The following is a 13881-nucleotide window of genomic DNA, read 5'->3' as shown; positions in this document are numbered from 1 at the left end:
TCAAGGAACTTGGTTCTTTCAGCAGTAACACCCTACAATAACAACATTTCACAAGGTCCTATTGTAATATGTCACACTGGACTATGCACTAGACTGGGAAAGTGGCCGGCAGACAGGCTCCCTTCAAGTTCATTCACCCTCCGTGCCAACTGCCTTGGACAAAGTAGTCGCCCAGATGTCTTCCTTCCATGGTTTCTTTAGTAGAACTTCAGCTTCCAGTCTACCTACGGGGAGGGTCAAGGTCTGAGGCGGCCGCCCATCCCGACCCAACACGTTTTCCCTCTCCTGCAGACGCCTTGGACCTGCGCCGCACCCAGGTCTCAGTCGCAGCTCAGACAGCCTCGCGTCCCATGGGCCCGTGGATGCGGCAGATGGACTTCGGGTCACCTTCTCGCTCCTTCCCTGCATGTGTCCCAAGAGGGAGGGATAGGCCAAGGCCACGGCCAGCGTCCCAGGAGGCGGGGCAGGAGCGCCTAGCCTGCCTTCCTCCCCTCTGCCCTCCAGGTTCTGCGCCCCCGGGCTTGGCACTGGAGGACACCTCCCAGGGGGCGTGGAGCCAAGACACCTGGGGCACCCGGCAAAGAGCTGCTGCCACCCACCCCTCCCCCAGCCTGCGCTGGGGGTGTTTATCTTGGCCGTTCCTCCTCGCTCTCTTCTCTTTCACTTTTCTTTTCGTTGGGGGTTGGGACTCCTTGGGTTCCAGGCGCCCAGGGAAACCCCAGCTGATTTGTTTGTGGCCGCAGAGGCCCGACGCCCGGGAGGGGAGCCGGGTGACCGCGCCCGCCCCGCTGCACTGCCTGCCGCCCCTGACCCTGCAGCCCGGAGTCGATGGAGGTACAGAGCTTGGCTTCTCCGCTTCGGGAGGGGAGGTGCTGGTGGCTGGAAAGGGCAAGGGAATTTTCCCCGAAAGCCTTCGTCTCGGTCCCCTCCCAGCACTGGCCGGACCCACCCGTCTCCCCGCCGACTAGCTGCCAGCCGGGCCGCCCCGCCCTCTTACGGGGGAAACACTTGACCGCGACTTCGGTTTTCGGTGGCGCTAGGCGCAGAGGTTTTTCCCCTTCTGACCCTTTATTCCTGTCGCGGGCTCTCCACGCCATCCTCCGCTTCCAGCCGAGCACAGACTGCTAGTCCACTTGCGGCTCCCGCGCGGGTCCCCCGCGGCCCCGCGGTGCGCTCCGCTCTTTCTGCGTCGCGGGGTGCTGTGCGCTCCACCTACTCCGCGCCGGGAGGCGGAGAGCAAGGGAAGCGCGCCTGGCCGAGCTGCGGGGTTCGGAGAAAGGGAAGTCCTACCGCACAGAGCACTGAGTTCTGCACCTCATCCAGCTCAGAAAGTTCAAGTAAGGTACTGCAGTTCCCCGCTTCTTCCCTCCCTCCTCCCAAACCTCCCGCCGACCGTTGCCAACTCGCCAACCGGTGCCAACTCCTGTGTGAGCTTGCACGTCTGACTCTGTGTTTGTCAGTCAAATTGCCCTCCTCTTTTTTGATCAGGACACTTATCTGCCTTGGAAGAGGAATTTATAGAATGGCTACCTTTTGACAGTCAGGCCTGGCTTTATATTATTTCCGGAAAATCCGTGCTAGAAACTTCAAAGAAATGCAGGAGACTTGTACTGCTGTGAACTGCTTATTCAAAGGGGCTTTAAATGAAAATGCAGTTAATTTTTCCAAGTGTTGTTGAGATGTTGCAAGCATATACAATGTATTTGAACGTAGCTTATAATGTATTGAATTTAACTTGATTTTCTATGCGTTTAAAAGTTTCTTAACGTCGAAGTATACGTAAAGCAGGGTTAATTTTTAAATGATGCTTAAAATAGGTTCTTAAATAGGGTGAATCAGAAGTTTCAAAACTGGAAGTAAAGTGGTTGTCACTAGCGATTCCCATTATGTTTTTAAAAACTACCGTCTGATGTTATGACACTGGTGATGGCATCTCCTTGTAACTGATAGGCATTCTCATTTTGTCAGTGTGTTTAAAGCGGCTTAGTTGACTTGACTGAATAAACAGATGAGATCTAGGTGGTTACAGCATCCTACTCTGCAGAGGTGGATGTTCTATGATAATGCATCAAGGTACAAGATACATTAAACTCCTGTCATTTTATTGGAAAGCAGTGCAGAGGGCATGATAGCTAAAGAGGGAGCAGGTACAAAGAGACAAACATAAAGATATAGAAAGGAAAGGACTGATGACAAAGCAATAGCCATTTTAGAGTTAAAAAAGTGTGAAAAAAATTAAAATTTTGCTTAATAAAGTTAAGAAGTCTAGAAGACTGTGAAGGTTTGTTCTGGTAGGCAGAAAAGGCACATCCTTGTATTTCTTCCTCGGTTTTCTCCTCTCAGAATTTTGATCATACCCAGAATGGCCTTTCCAGCAGGATTGTCTGCTCTAGGACAGGGTGACAGAGGGGTTAGGTTGGGTGCTGGCCTGGACTTCTGGTAGGCAGAATGTTCACCGTTCTCTGCTGATTTGGAATGGAAACTCCAGAACCTGATTTAAAGCTACAGTTTCTGGAATTAGGAATTTTCCTACAGCTTACTAGGTGGGTTTAAGAAAAACAATTTGATGCTTTTTGTTTTAATCCATGAAATTAATATGTAAATGTCAACAGCTGTATCTCAGTACATAATGTTTGTCAGTGAAATACATGTTTATAAATTTCTTTGGAGGAAGGGGGAAAGCAGTGGTCTAAAGTTTGATAATTGAAAAATTTAAATCCTAGAAGGGTCTCCATCTCAGGTTTTATCAAACCTGGACTTTGGGAAGGCTGTGAATAAAGGGACTTTTTCTGAGGAAAATAGCCATAACTCTAATGATCTTTTTAAATGGATCTTGAACACAAAACAGTTTGAAAAACATTAAAAACTTACAAAACTGCCCTTTCTTCCTGTCTCCCATTGAGTATACTAAGTTCTATTCATTATGTAACAGTTCTTTTGCAGGTTAGTTAGTGATAGTGAAGAGAGTGATAATGCAGAGAGTCCTATTTCAGGTCCACAACTTGAACTATCGGAAATAATATGAATCATAGCTAACACTTGATGACTTCTTATTATGTCCCAGACATTGTTCTAAATATGTGTGTAGTTTTTTTTTTAAATATCATAATAAACTTTTGTGGTAGTAGGGACTGGATTTTATAACTGGGGAAATTGAACCATAGAGTAATTAAATAACTTTCCCCAAGTCACAGAGTGAGAAAGTGGTCGAGATTTAAGAACACCAGTATTTATGAAGGCTATTATTTCCATAGAAATATTTCTCACAATTTGATAGTGACAGCCATAATTTCATTGCAAGGTAGTGTGAGATAATGATGGAACACTGGTTTTATAGTAACACTTATATGGTACTTTCATTCTAACATTATTAATTATATATTTAAAGATTACATTTAGGAGCAAATAGTAGTCACATCACATGGATGTCTATATGAGTTTGGTCCTTGAAGAAAATCTTTTTATGGTTCCTGAATGAAAACATTTGTCCATTTCACCTAGTTTTTGCTGATAGAGCTTGACAAATGGTAGGCAAATGTGGATTGATGTATGTCTGTATCTTGCATTCATCCAAGTGAAAGGCTGGGATTGAGGGAGTCTTCAGAAGACACATAACACAGGGGAGGTGGGTGTGGTCAACTGTATGGGAAGTCTCCTTTTCAGAAGATATTTATGGTCTGAGGGTTGGCAAGAAGCCAGCTTCTTTCTTTAGCTCAATATTAGCTCTTATATTTCTTGATCCAGTGATTACAGATTATTGTGTGAGACTATTGAGTTGAACACTGTTTATATGCTGGCTGGTATCCTATTTTATGGATTGGGTAGAAACATCCCATAGGAAAGTTGAGAGAACATTTGTGAGTTTTGCTAGTAGTATTTACTCCTAATTAATGGTGAATTTTATTAAAATAACTGCAGTCAACTTTGTATGTGTTACTATTTACTAACTTGCTGCATGTTGGGGAATGTTACCCTTTTTTTAAGTTATTCAGTATTAGAATCAGAAATAGGAAATAAAATGCTCTGACCTCAGCTCAATCCAATGGTAGTATTTGTACATATTCTGTATCTGGAGGTAGAGTATGTATACACATATATTTTCCAGTGTTTTATCCCACTGAAAATCTAATGGTGCACGGCAGGTCATTTTTTGGAAGAGCAGAGGACTGTATATGGACCACATGAAAATGAATTTAAAAAAGTCAGAATGCCGATTAGGTGGCCATGTTCTAAGTCGTGTCTTTTCCAAATGCTGAAGGAGAGTGACAGAAAGTGTTTGGTTAAGTAAAGGAACTGAAACTGAAAATGATCCCAGAAGAGGAAAATATGATGACTGTAAGGTTGGGGGTGGGGATTCTAATGATCTTTGTGACATACCAGCCCAGTGACATAGGCAATGAAACCTGCACCACTGAAGTCTCCTTACCGGCTCTTCTGCTCATATGCCTTCTGACACAACTTTGGGAGAGGAAGTACATTGGCCCTTGAATGACAGCAGTTTAAACTGTGAGATCTACTTATATGAGACTTTTTTGGACAGTAAATACCACAGTGCTAGGGTATCCATGGCTGGTTGACTCTGTGATGCAGAACTATGGACACTAAGGAACCGCGGTACCCAGGGCTTGCTGTAGGTTACAGCAGACTCTCCATAGAGCGGAGTGTTGGAGCCCCAACCCTGCATTATTCAAGCGTCATCTGTATCATTTGCACACTTTTAGCACTGACTGCTAACATTTTCAAATTATTTTCTAATTGAACATTTTAGTTAGATATTTAGCCATATATTTTTCCAACTTGTTTGCTCTCCTTACCCCTCCGCGAGCTTCCCAGATGGCACAGTGGTAAAGAATTCGCCTGCCAATGCAGGAGACATAGTTTCCATGGAAAACTGCATGGACAGAGGAGCCTTGCACCCTGCAATTCATGGAGCTGCAGAGTCAGATGCAATTAAGCACACACAGAAATACACCTCAGCACCAAAAAGAAGCATATACTTCGAGATTTCATTTTAAAATAAATATTAATATTTATATTGTGAAAATTATTATTTATGTTATTTTAAGCATAGTTATTAGTACACAACTAACCAAAATAACCCATTCACTTTTGATAAGTAATTATTGCTGCTGCTGCTGCCACTAAGTCGCTTCAGTCGTGTCCTACCCCCTGCAACCCATAGACGGCAGCCCACCAGGCTCCGCCGTCCCTGGGATTCTCCAGTCAAGAACACTGGAGTGGGTTGCCATGTCCTTCTCCAACGCATGAAAGTGAAAAATGAAAGTGAAGGCGCTTAGTCGTGTCCAACTCTTAGCGACCCCATGGACTGCAGCCCTCCAGGCTCCACTGCTTTGACTTAAAAAAGTGTCTCTAATAGTGTCTCCCCCTTTCCCCTATGTTTGACACCCTGGACAGGCAAGGCACGAAGTAGGATTCTGAGTGGGAGCGAGGTCCACCTTTCTTTTGTAAAATGGGAAAAGCATCGTTATGAAAGAGGAAGAGGGAAAAGAGAACTTGCTAGAAATCTGCTTGCTTCAGGGTCATTTCAGGCATACCATTCATAAAAAGGGGCTCCTATGGAAGTAGTGGATCTAGAAATTCATTTCTTTAGAACTCTCTGTGGTCGTTCAGACCTTGGAAAGTCATGGAGGTTCCCTGATGAGCTCTGATCTAGTTCAGCCTTTTCCCCAACAGCCCCTTCCCATGGTTTCCGGACTGCCAGGGCTCACTGTGCTTCAAAGCAAGTGTGTGTGTGTGTCCACACACATGCGTGAGTGCGCCTTGTGGGGCAGACAATAAAAGAGGGAATCTGGCTGCAATAGAGTCTTCCCAATGATAGGACTGAAGAGTAGGTTCTAGTCAGGCTTAGACAGCCTTTGTAGCTTCATTTCCAGTCACCTCTTCTGTGCTCCAGACACATTTGCCATACATATGCCTCATCACTCCTTGTCAGCCAAGTGTCCTGCTCACAAAGCCCACCCTCTCTAACTTTGGCTGCCCCTTTCTACTGCCCAGGAAAAATTATTCTTTTCCTCCTATGAATGTATTTGGTGCTGTCTACATTCCTCTATGGGCTTCCCAGGTGGCACTGGTATAAAGAACCTGCCTGCCAGTGCAACAGACATAAGAGATGCAGATTTACTCCATGGGTCAGGAAGATCCCCTAAAGGAGGGCATGGCAACCTACTCCAGTGTTCTTGCCTGGAGAATTCCATGGAAAGCAGAGCCTGGCAGGCTACAGGCTATAGGGTCGCAAAGAGTTTAACATAATTGAAGCAACTTAGCAGGCACACGAACATTCCCCTGTAATAGCGTTTCTGTCTGTGAATTCATCTTATTATGTGTCTCTACACTTATATTCTGAGTAAAGACAGGACAGTGTGCCCCATGTCCCCAGCCAGGGGTTGGACACGTAGGTGACTTCTATTGACCTCAGTGATCATTGAACAGTTTAACAGCTAGGCAGAGGCAATGCAAAACAGGTAGGAAACAAGCAACTCAGCAAAACACTTTGCTGGAACATTATCATATAGGCAGTATCTTAGGAAAATTAGTGTAGGATAGGCTTTACTGAAGAAAAGAAAGAATTGGAGCTAAGGAAACCAGCCAGAAGTCCATTCAGGGATATGCTCTTGTTCCTATCATCTTCTCAAGGACCTGTCTGTGTCATTCTGCCTGCTAAGTCGCTTCAGTCACGTCCGACTCTTTGGGATCCTTTAGACTGTAGCTCGCCAGGTTCCTCTGTCTGTGGGATTCTCCAGACAAGAATGCTGGAGTGAGTTGCCATGTTCTTCTCCATGGGGTCTTCCCAACCCAGGTCTCCTGCATCTCCTGCATTGGCAGGCAGGTTCATTGTTACTAGTACCACCTGGGAAGCTGAGCTAATGCTAGCAATTCTTCTTTTTTTAAAATTTGTCATCAGTTTTTCTTCTGTCTCTAGTGAGTCTTTCCTTCACCATGCAGCTTTGCTATAATTTTTCCCATTAAAAAGGGAAACCAGAAAGACTCTCTTGATCTCATGTTTCTCTCCAGCTACCACCTGGTTTTTCTGTCCCCGTTTTATAGGACAACCTTGATAGAACAACTCTGGTCCATATCCAGTGTATCTTTCTCATCCTCTCTTGACCCAGCGAGATGGTCATCCCCACCATCCTGTGAAAAATGCACTTGTCAAAGGTACCAGGAACCCACGAGAAATCCAGTAACCAGAGCTTGGTCTGCTTCCTAGGTGCCACATTAGCAGAACCAGAAGGTTCTTTGTATGGCTTCCAGGGAATTCCCCCTCCTCATTGTCCTTTTTCCTCACCAGCATCAAATTTAGTCTCCTTTGCCACCTCACTTTCTTAACCTCTGAATATAGGCATCTGAGGGCTCAGTTCATGGCCTTTTCTCTGTCTATGCTCACTCCGTTGGTGATCTTGGTCTCTTGGCTTTCAATACCTTCCTAAATGATGACTCATCAGTGTATGTGTTAGTCATGACCCCTCTCTGAATTCCAGTTATACACAAAAGTCCCTTCACCACCCCCAATCAGATATCTAGTGCTCATCGGATTCTTGTGAAGTGAAAGTCACCCAGTTGTGTCCAACTATTTGGGACCCCATGGACTGTAGCCTGCCAGGCTCCTCTGTCCATGGGATTTCCCAGGCAAGAATACTGGAATAGGCTGCCGTGCCCTTCTCCAGGGGATCTTCCCCACCCAGGGATTGAACCCGAATCTCCTGCATTGCAGGCGGGTTCTTTGCTGTTTGAGCCACCAGATGGTAAAGACCTGGATTCCTGACTTTACCCCCAAAATTGCTACACCCATGACAAGTCCATTCTTGTAATTGCACAGATCACCAATCAACCTATTAACCATGGAGTATTCCTTTCTTCCCCTTCACACCCTGCCATTTATTGTGCTGAATCACTTAGCTGTGCCTTCAAAACAGATCCCACGTCTGCCGAGTCCAGGTCCCTATTATCCTGTCTCGAGATACAGTGGCAAGAATGGGTCCCTCTTTTGCAACGCTTGTCCCTCCCTTCGGCCCCGCCAAAGTTTCAGTTATCTGTTTTTACTTACGTTTTTCTTATCTACAAACAGATAAAAACCACTGCAGTATGTTGTGGCTTAAAAAAGCAATATCATGTTATTTGTCATGATTCCGAGATTTGGGCTACATGCAGCTCCTCTAAGGCTGCCGGGAGTGACGCACCCAGGAAGATTTCCTCATCTTCCTGCCACACACCCAGGTGGATCTAGCACCTGGTGTCTACAGTCTAGCACTGGACTGGCTATGAAATTAAAGGCACCTCCTTTCTTTCTTCCTTTTCCATAAGAAATAGTTCTTATTAGCGGTTGAGCATACCATTTCTTTAGAGATTTTAGGGATCTAGAGACTTTCTCTGTCCTTCTTTTTGTTTAGCCGGTGGTGCTTTTATGGAGGGTACATTTTTCTTATAAACCTTGGAGGCTTCCCATTTGTCTATTAAGGATCGGTCCATTGGAAAAGACATACCCAGAAAACTCTTGAGACAGGCTGCAGCTGACCTTGACTGTGAGTCAGAATGCTGTAGGGAAAACCTTCAAGGTCTTAGGAAACTGCTTTTCCTCCTGGACAGGGTCTATGAGGTGCCACCTTAAATCTCTTCTAGGTCTTAATGAGACATCTTCCAGCCACATGCTTGATTTAATATTTAACCTCAGGGGACACTGTACTAATAGACCCTGGATTTGATCTTTGTCCTAAGACTGCTTCTTTGAGAATCTTGTGTTGCCTCGAGAGGCAAGAAGGACAGTAATTTTTGTTTTCCAACCTAACAAGTCCTAGTTTGAATGATTTCCTCTAAATACAACTTGAACATTTAAGTTCCTCTTTCTCTTCCTGTAATTAATCCTAGGTCACAGAGTAAAGCCGATTATCACATTCAGAAATTTTCTTAGCCATGTCCACAAGTTTTTATTAGACACATTTTCTTTTGTTCATACTATTGCAGGTGGTTATGCAGCATGGAATCACCTTCTCTCCAGCCTCTAATAATGATTTCATCATACCCTTTTAGGCTCACTAACAGTGAGTATCCTGGCTACATACTCCTCAGGTGTCTACTCCTCACCTGAGCTCATATCAATTTCAGTCAGTTATTAATTACTATGTATTTAACTATCCCCAAATTTAGTAGGGTAAGATAAGAATTATTTTATATGTTTGAAGCTCCAAGTGTAGAAATTTGGACAGGACCCCACGGCAATGGCTTGTCTCTATGTCAGAATGTCTGTGATCTCAGTTGTTATGACTCCAAAGGTCCAGGATTGTCTGAGATTGTACAAGAAATTGGGTCATGTGTGGGGCCTCGGTTCTGCCTGTTGCCTGGTTTCCTTTGTTCTTCTCCACTTCACTTTTTCTACGTGACTAGATTGGACTCATTCGCAACATAGTGGTCTCAGGGTTGTCAGACTCCTCACGCAGTACCCAGCTTCTATAAAAGAGGAAGTGGAAACTGCCAAGGCTCGGAAAGCCTAGGTCTGAAATTCCCAGACTGTCCAGTTTGTCTCATTTTATCAGGAAAAGCAAGTCTGGAGGCCATCTCGATTCAAGAAGAGAGGACATAGACTCAGCCTCCTGCTGGGCTGTATGTTACGCTTGTTCCTAGAAGGAAGATGTTGCTTAGTGGCCACTGTCTTGGAGATCATCTGCCACACGTTGTGATCCTGTTAAAGCCTTGATCCGGTCATGCCACTCCTCTATTCAGAACTCTCCGTTGCCTTCTCATTTGACTTCAGTAAAAGCCAAATTCTATTATAGTAGTCAGTAAGGCCCTCAGTGATTTGTCCCTCTGTTACCTCATCTCCTCCTCCTCTTTTAGCTCAAGGCTTTGGTAACTCTGACAACCTTTCTTTTTAAAAATCATGTATTTTCAATGGAAGGATAATTGCTTTACAACATTGTCTTGGTTTCTGCCATCTATCAACATGAATCAGCCATAAGTATGCATATGTCCCCTCCCTCTTGAACCTCATTCCCATCTCTCACCCCATCCCACCCCTCTAGTTTGTCACAGAGCCCCAGTTTGAGCTTCCTGAGTCTTACAGCAAGTATGGTAATGTGTATGTTTCCACGCTACGCTCTCCATTCGTCCCACCCTCTCCTTCCCCTCCCGTGTCCACAAGTCCGTTTTCTATTGTGTCTCCATTGCTGCCTTGCAAATAGGTTCATCGGTCCCATCTTTCTAGATTCCATATATATGCATTGATATATGGTATTTGTTTCCATTCATTGTGTGTACTGCGCTGTTCTTGTCTCCGGGTCTTTGAACTTGCTATTCTTCTGCCTAGAATGCTTCCTTTCAGGTGTGGCCCACTCCCTTACCTCATGCGGGGCTTGGCTCAAATACCCGCCTTGCTGGGAGGCTTTCCCTGACTGGTGTACTTCCTGTTGCATTTCCACATACACTCTCTCTCAGCTCAAACATTTCTCCAGACACCCATAACTACCCGACATACCACCAGGTTTCTGCTACCTTATCCAAAACACTTAGGGTCAGATGTCTTTGGAATTCAGATTTTTTTCAGCTTTTGGAAAGGTAATTGTGATAGACTGAGTTGTGTCTCTCCCTCTCCCCACCAAATCCACATATAGAAGTTCAGCCTCCAGTGTGACGACATTTGGAGACAGTGCTTTCAGGAGTAATTCAGGGTAAGTGAGGTCAAAAGGGCGGGGCCCTAATGGACTAGAACTGCTGTCTTTATAAGATGAGGAAGAGACCCTAGGAGTCCACATGTATAGAGGAAAGGGTGTGTTCAGACCTAGTGAGAAGGGGGCTGCCTACAAGCCAGGAAGCAAGACCTCACCAGAAACCAACCATTCCGGCACCTTGATCTTGTACTTCCAGCCTCCAGAACTATGAGAAAATAAATTTCTGTTGTGTGACCCACCCCATCTATGGTATTCTGCAATGGCAATCCTAGAAGAACAGACTAATATAGTGACATAATGCCTTTGCTATATATCATGTGACAACTATGGTACATAGTAAGCTTATTCAGGAAAGCTACTCAAAAGTGAAACAGATATAGATCTAAGTAGTTTTATGCCAGCCCATGTTTTGTTAACCAACAAATTAAGCAAAACCTTCAGTTCTTAGAGTCTTTTCAATGTAAGATTTTCAGATAAGGGATGATGTTTTATTCAGTCATGTTTGTTAATTCCCACCTTTCCCCATTTGTACATGAGCTACAGGAGAGCATTTTTATTATTTTGTTCATTGGCATATCCCCATCATCTGTTAGTGCCTGGCAAATGGTTGTGCCTCATAAATATTTGCTGAATGAATGCCAAAGAATACGATATGTTCAAAGTAATGGGGAATAAAACAAGAGCTATGTCAAGGAAGGTCTAATTTATTCATATGTTTTATTTGTTCATAGAATTTATTTGTAATAATTTTGAGTGCCTACTATGGGCCAGACACTCTTCGAAGCCCTTGACTGGCTTTGATTCAGTTGGAGGTTCAAAGTGCAGGGAGGATCCTGACGACTTTCAGATTTTAATCTTGGGAGTCAGGAAAAGTAAACCCTGTAGGAACCGATATGGATTGTGGCTAAAATGTGAGGGGAAGTCAGGGAAATGGATGAGTTTCATTTTGGAAACCTCAAGATTGAGGAAAAAATGGAAAAGAAAGCCAAAAATGTCCGGTGACTCATTAGAAGTACTGCACTAAAGACTGGGTGGGCTATTAGTCCAAGAGATGTTGATTTATGAGTTCACTGTCAGGAATTACTGACTGAAGCCAATTGTGTGAGTATTTCTCCAGGAGGCAAATGTAAGTAGAGAAGACCAGAGGCCCATTACTGAGCTGGCCACTCCAGAAAAGGAAATGCTCAGAAAGGATTTTCAAGAAAGGGTTGGCCAATTTCCAGGTCTTCAAAAAAGAATGTTAGGCTTTTCACATCTTCTAACCCTTGCTTGCATATCATATCCACACTGTCTGCTTCTGTTGTGATGGATTCCATACCCCCATAGGCCTATTCTTACACACAAATATTTTCTTTTTCTAATTGAAGTATAATTGACATGTAAATTCTATGAGTTTCAGGTGTCTGACATAATGATTTGACTTTTGTTTATATGGCAAAATGATCACCACCATAAGTTCAGTTAATGTCTGTCACCACAGAGAGTTATCATTTTTTCTTATCATGAGAACTTTTAAGATTTATTCTCTTATCAACTTTCAGTTATGCACTATAATATTGTTACCCAGGGATTTCCCCAGTGGCTCAGTGATAAAGAATCTGCCTGCGGTGCAGGAGACACAGGAGACATGAGTTCTATCCCTGGGTAAGGAAGATCTCTTGGAGACGGACATGGCAAACCCACTCCAGTATTCCTGCCTGGAGAATGCCATGGACAGAGGAGCCTGGCGGGCTACAGTCTCAAAGAGTTGCAAAAAGTTGGACACGATTGAAACAGACGAGCAGGGCACAATTGTCTTATAGTCACCATTCTGCACATTACAACCCCGTGACTTATATTCTAACTAAAAATTTATGCCTTTTGACACCCTGCACACATTTTGTCTCTACCTCTGGAAACCACCCATGTGTTCTATGAGTTACTTCTTCTAATGTAGTTCTCTTGACAAAACCTCAAGTTTACCTGCTGTCTGTACATGGATTCTAAGTCGCCTCAGTCATGTCCAACTCTATGTGACTCTGTGAACTGCAGCTCGTCAGGCTCCTCTGTCTGTAAAATTCTCCAGGCAAGAATGGGTTGCTTCAGGGGATCTTCCGGACGCAGGGATTAAGCCTGAGTCTTTTATGTCTCCTACATTGGCTTACCTCCTCTCTAGCCAACTGGAAACATTGATCACATCCTGTTTTGTGCTCTCTCCACTGATGGATGCTTCTCTAAGTATCTGCAGTATTTTCTATATTGACTCATGTTCTTATTACCCATCTCCTCAGATAAATGATACCGGTGGTGCAAAGGATGACAAGAATCATGATGGAGTTGGAAGGGCTAAAGTTTGGAAAACACTGTGTCCTCATGTGCCAGGCACTTGCCTGGTACATGGTAAAACTCGAATAATGTTATTATTGTTGTCAGTAATCTTTCACATATTGCTGAGGGGTCAGGTAATAATACTAGGTTCTGAGAAAAGGAGTTTGACTGGAAATAAATCATGAGTGATCACATAGCTCTTAGAATGTCCCAGCACATACTTTTATTGTCAGGATCAAGAAGGGAGATAGAATTTTCTGAGAGTCTAATTTGGGCCAAACTACAGATAGAATCTTTACGTTCATTTTTAGATAATACAGGTGAGCTTCTTAGATTAGTGTGATGGTTTTTAGAATTGACTGAAAAAAATAGGGTTGTTTAATATTTCTTTTTCCAGTTTTATTATCTGAGAGGATAATTTTAATCAATTACAAAGTAAATGCTTCACTAAGTGAAAGGAAGTAGAAGCAAGCCACACCCTATTTTCTAAATTCCTTCAAATAGAAATTCTTTGGTTTTCTTAATTCAACAATATTTGCTAAGTATTTTGGAAAAAAAATATTCAATAGTACAAAAAAGATGAGAAAGCTTTTGTAAAAATAGTAGTAGCATTAATACTTAATTTATTTGATGCTTCTTTCCCTGGGAGGCCAAGAGAACAAATGTGCAGTCATAGCAATACTATTTGTCACTTTAAAATTTGCAGTAATTCTAAATGTGACTTTTTTAAAATCTATATTTCATATTTTAAACTTTACTTCTAGAAATAAAGATTCTCGTTTTGTTTTGTGAAGGACCTCTAAAACTTCAGACATGTGGTTTTATGTTGGCATATTACATTTAATATTGATATAGTTCTCTTCTATACTTTGACCTCTCAATTTAAGACACATTC

The 13881-nt window shown here is 43.4% G+C and overlaps 1 protein-coding gene across 6 annotated transcripts in view; it reads left to right on the top strand.

The window, feature by feature from the left end:
- Positions 1 to 695: 695 nt before the first annotated feature.
- Positions 696 to 13881, top strand: part of IL15 (interleukin 15) — a 94425-nt gene continuing 81239 nt past the window's right edge. For 3 of the 6 annotated variants that reach the window (XM_070769072.1, XM_070769069.1, XM_070769070.1), the window contains exon 1: positions 1361 to 13881. This exon is cut by the window's right edge. The gene's annotated coding sequence lies outside the window, so the exon portion shown is untranslated. The other 3 variants (XM_070769068.1, XM_070769071.1, XM_019977976.2) reach the window with 3 other exon arrangements.

The sequence above is a fragment of the Bos indicus genome, chromosome 17 (assembly GCF_029378745.1).
Source record: "Bos indicus isolate NIAB-ARS_2022 breed Sahiwal x Tharparkar chromosome 17, NIAB-ARS_B.indTharparkar_mat_pri_1.0, whole genome shotgun sequence".
Lineage (NCBI taxonomy): Eukaryota > Metazoa > Chordata > Mammalia > Artiodactyla > Bovidae > Bos > Bos indicus.
Note: the sequence above shows the minus strand (reverse complement) of the source record. Positions and strands in the feature narration are given on the sequence as shown.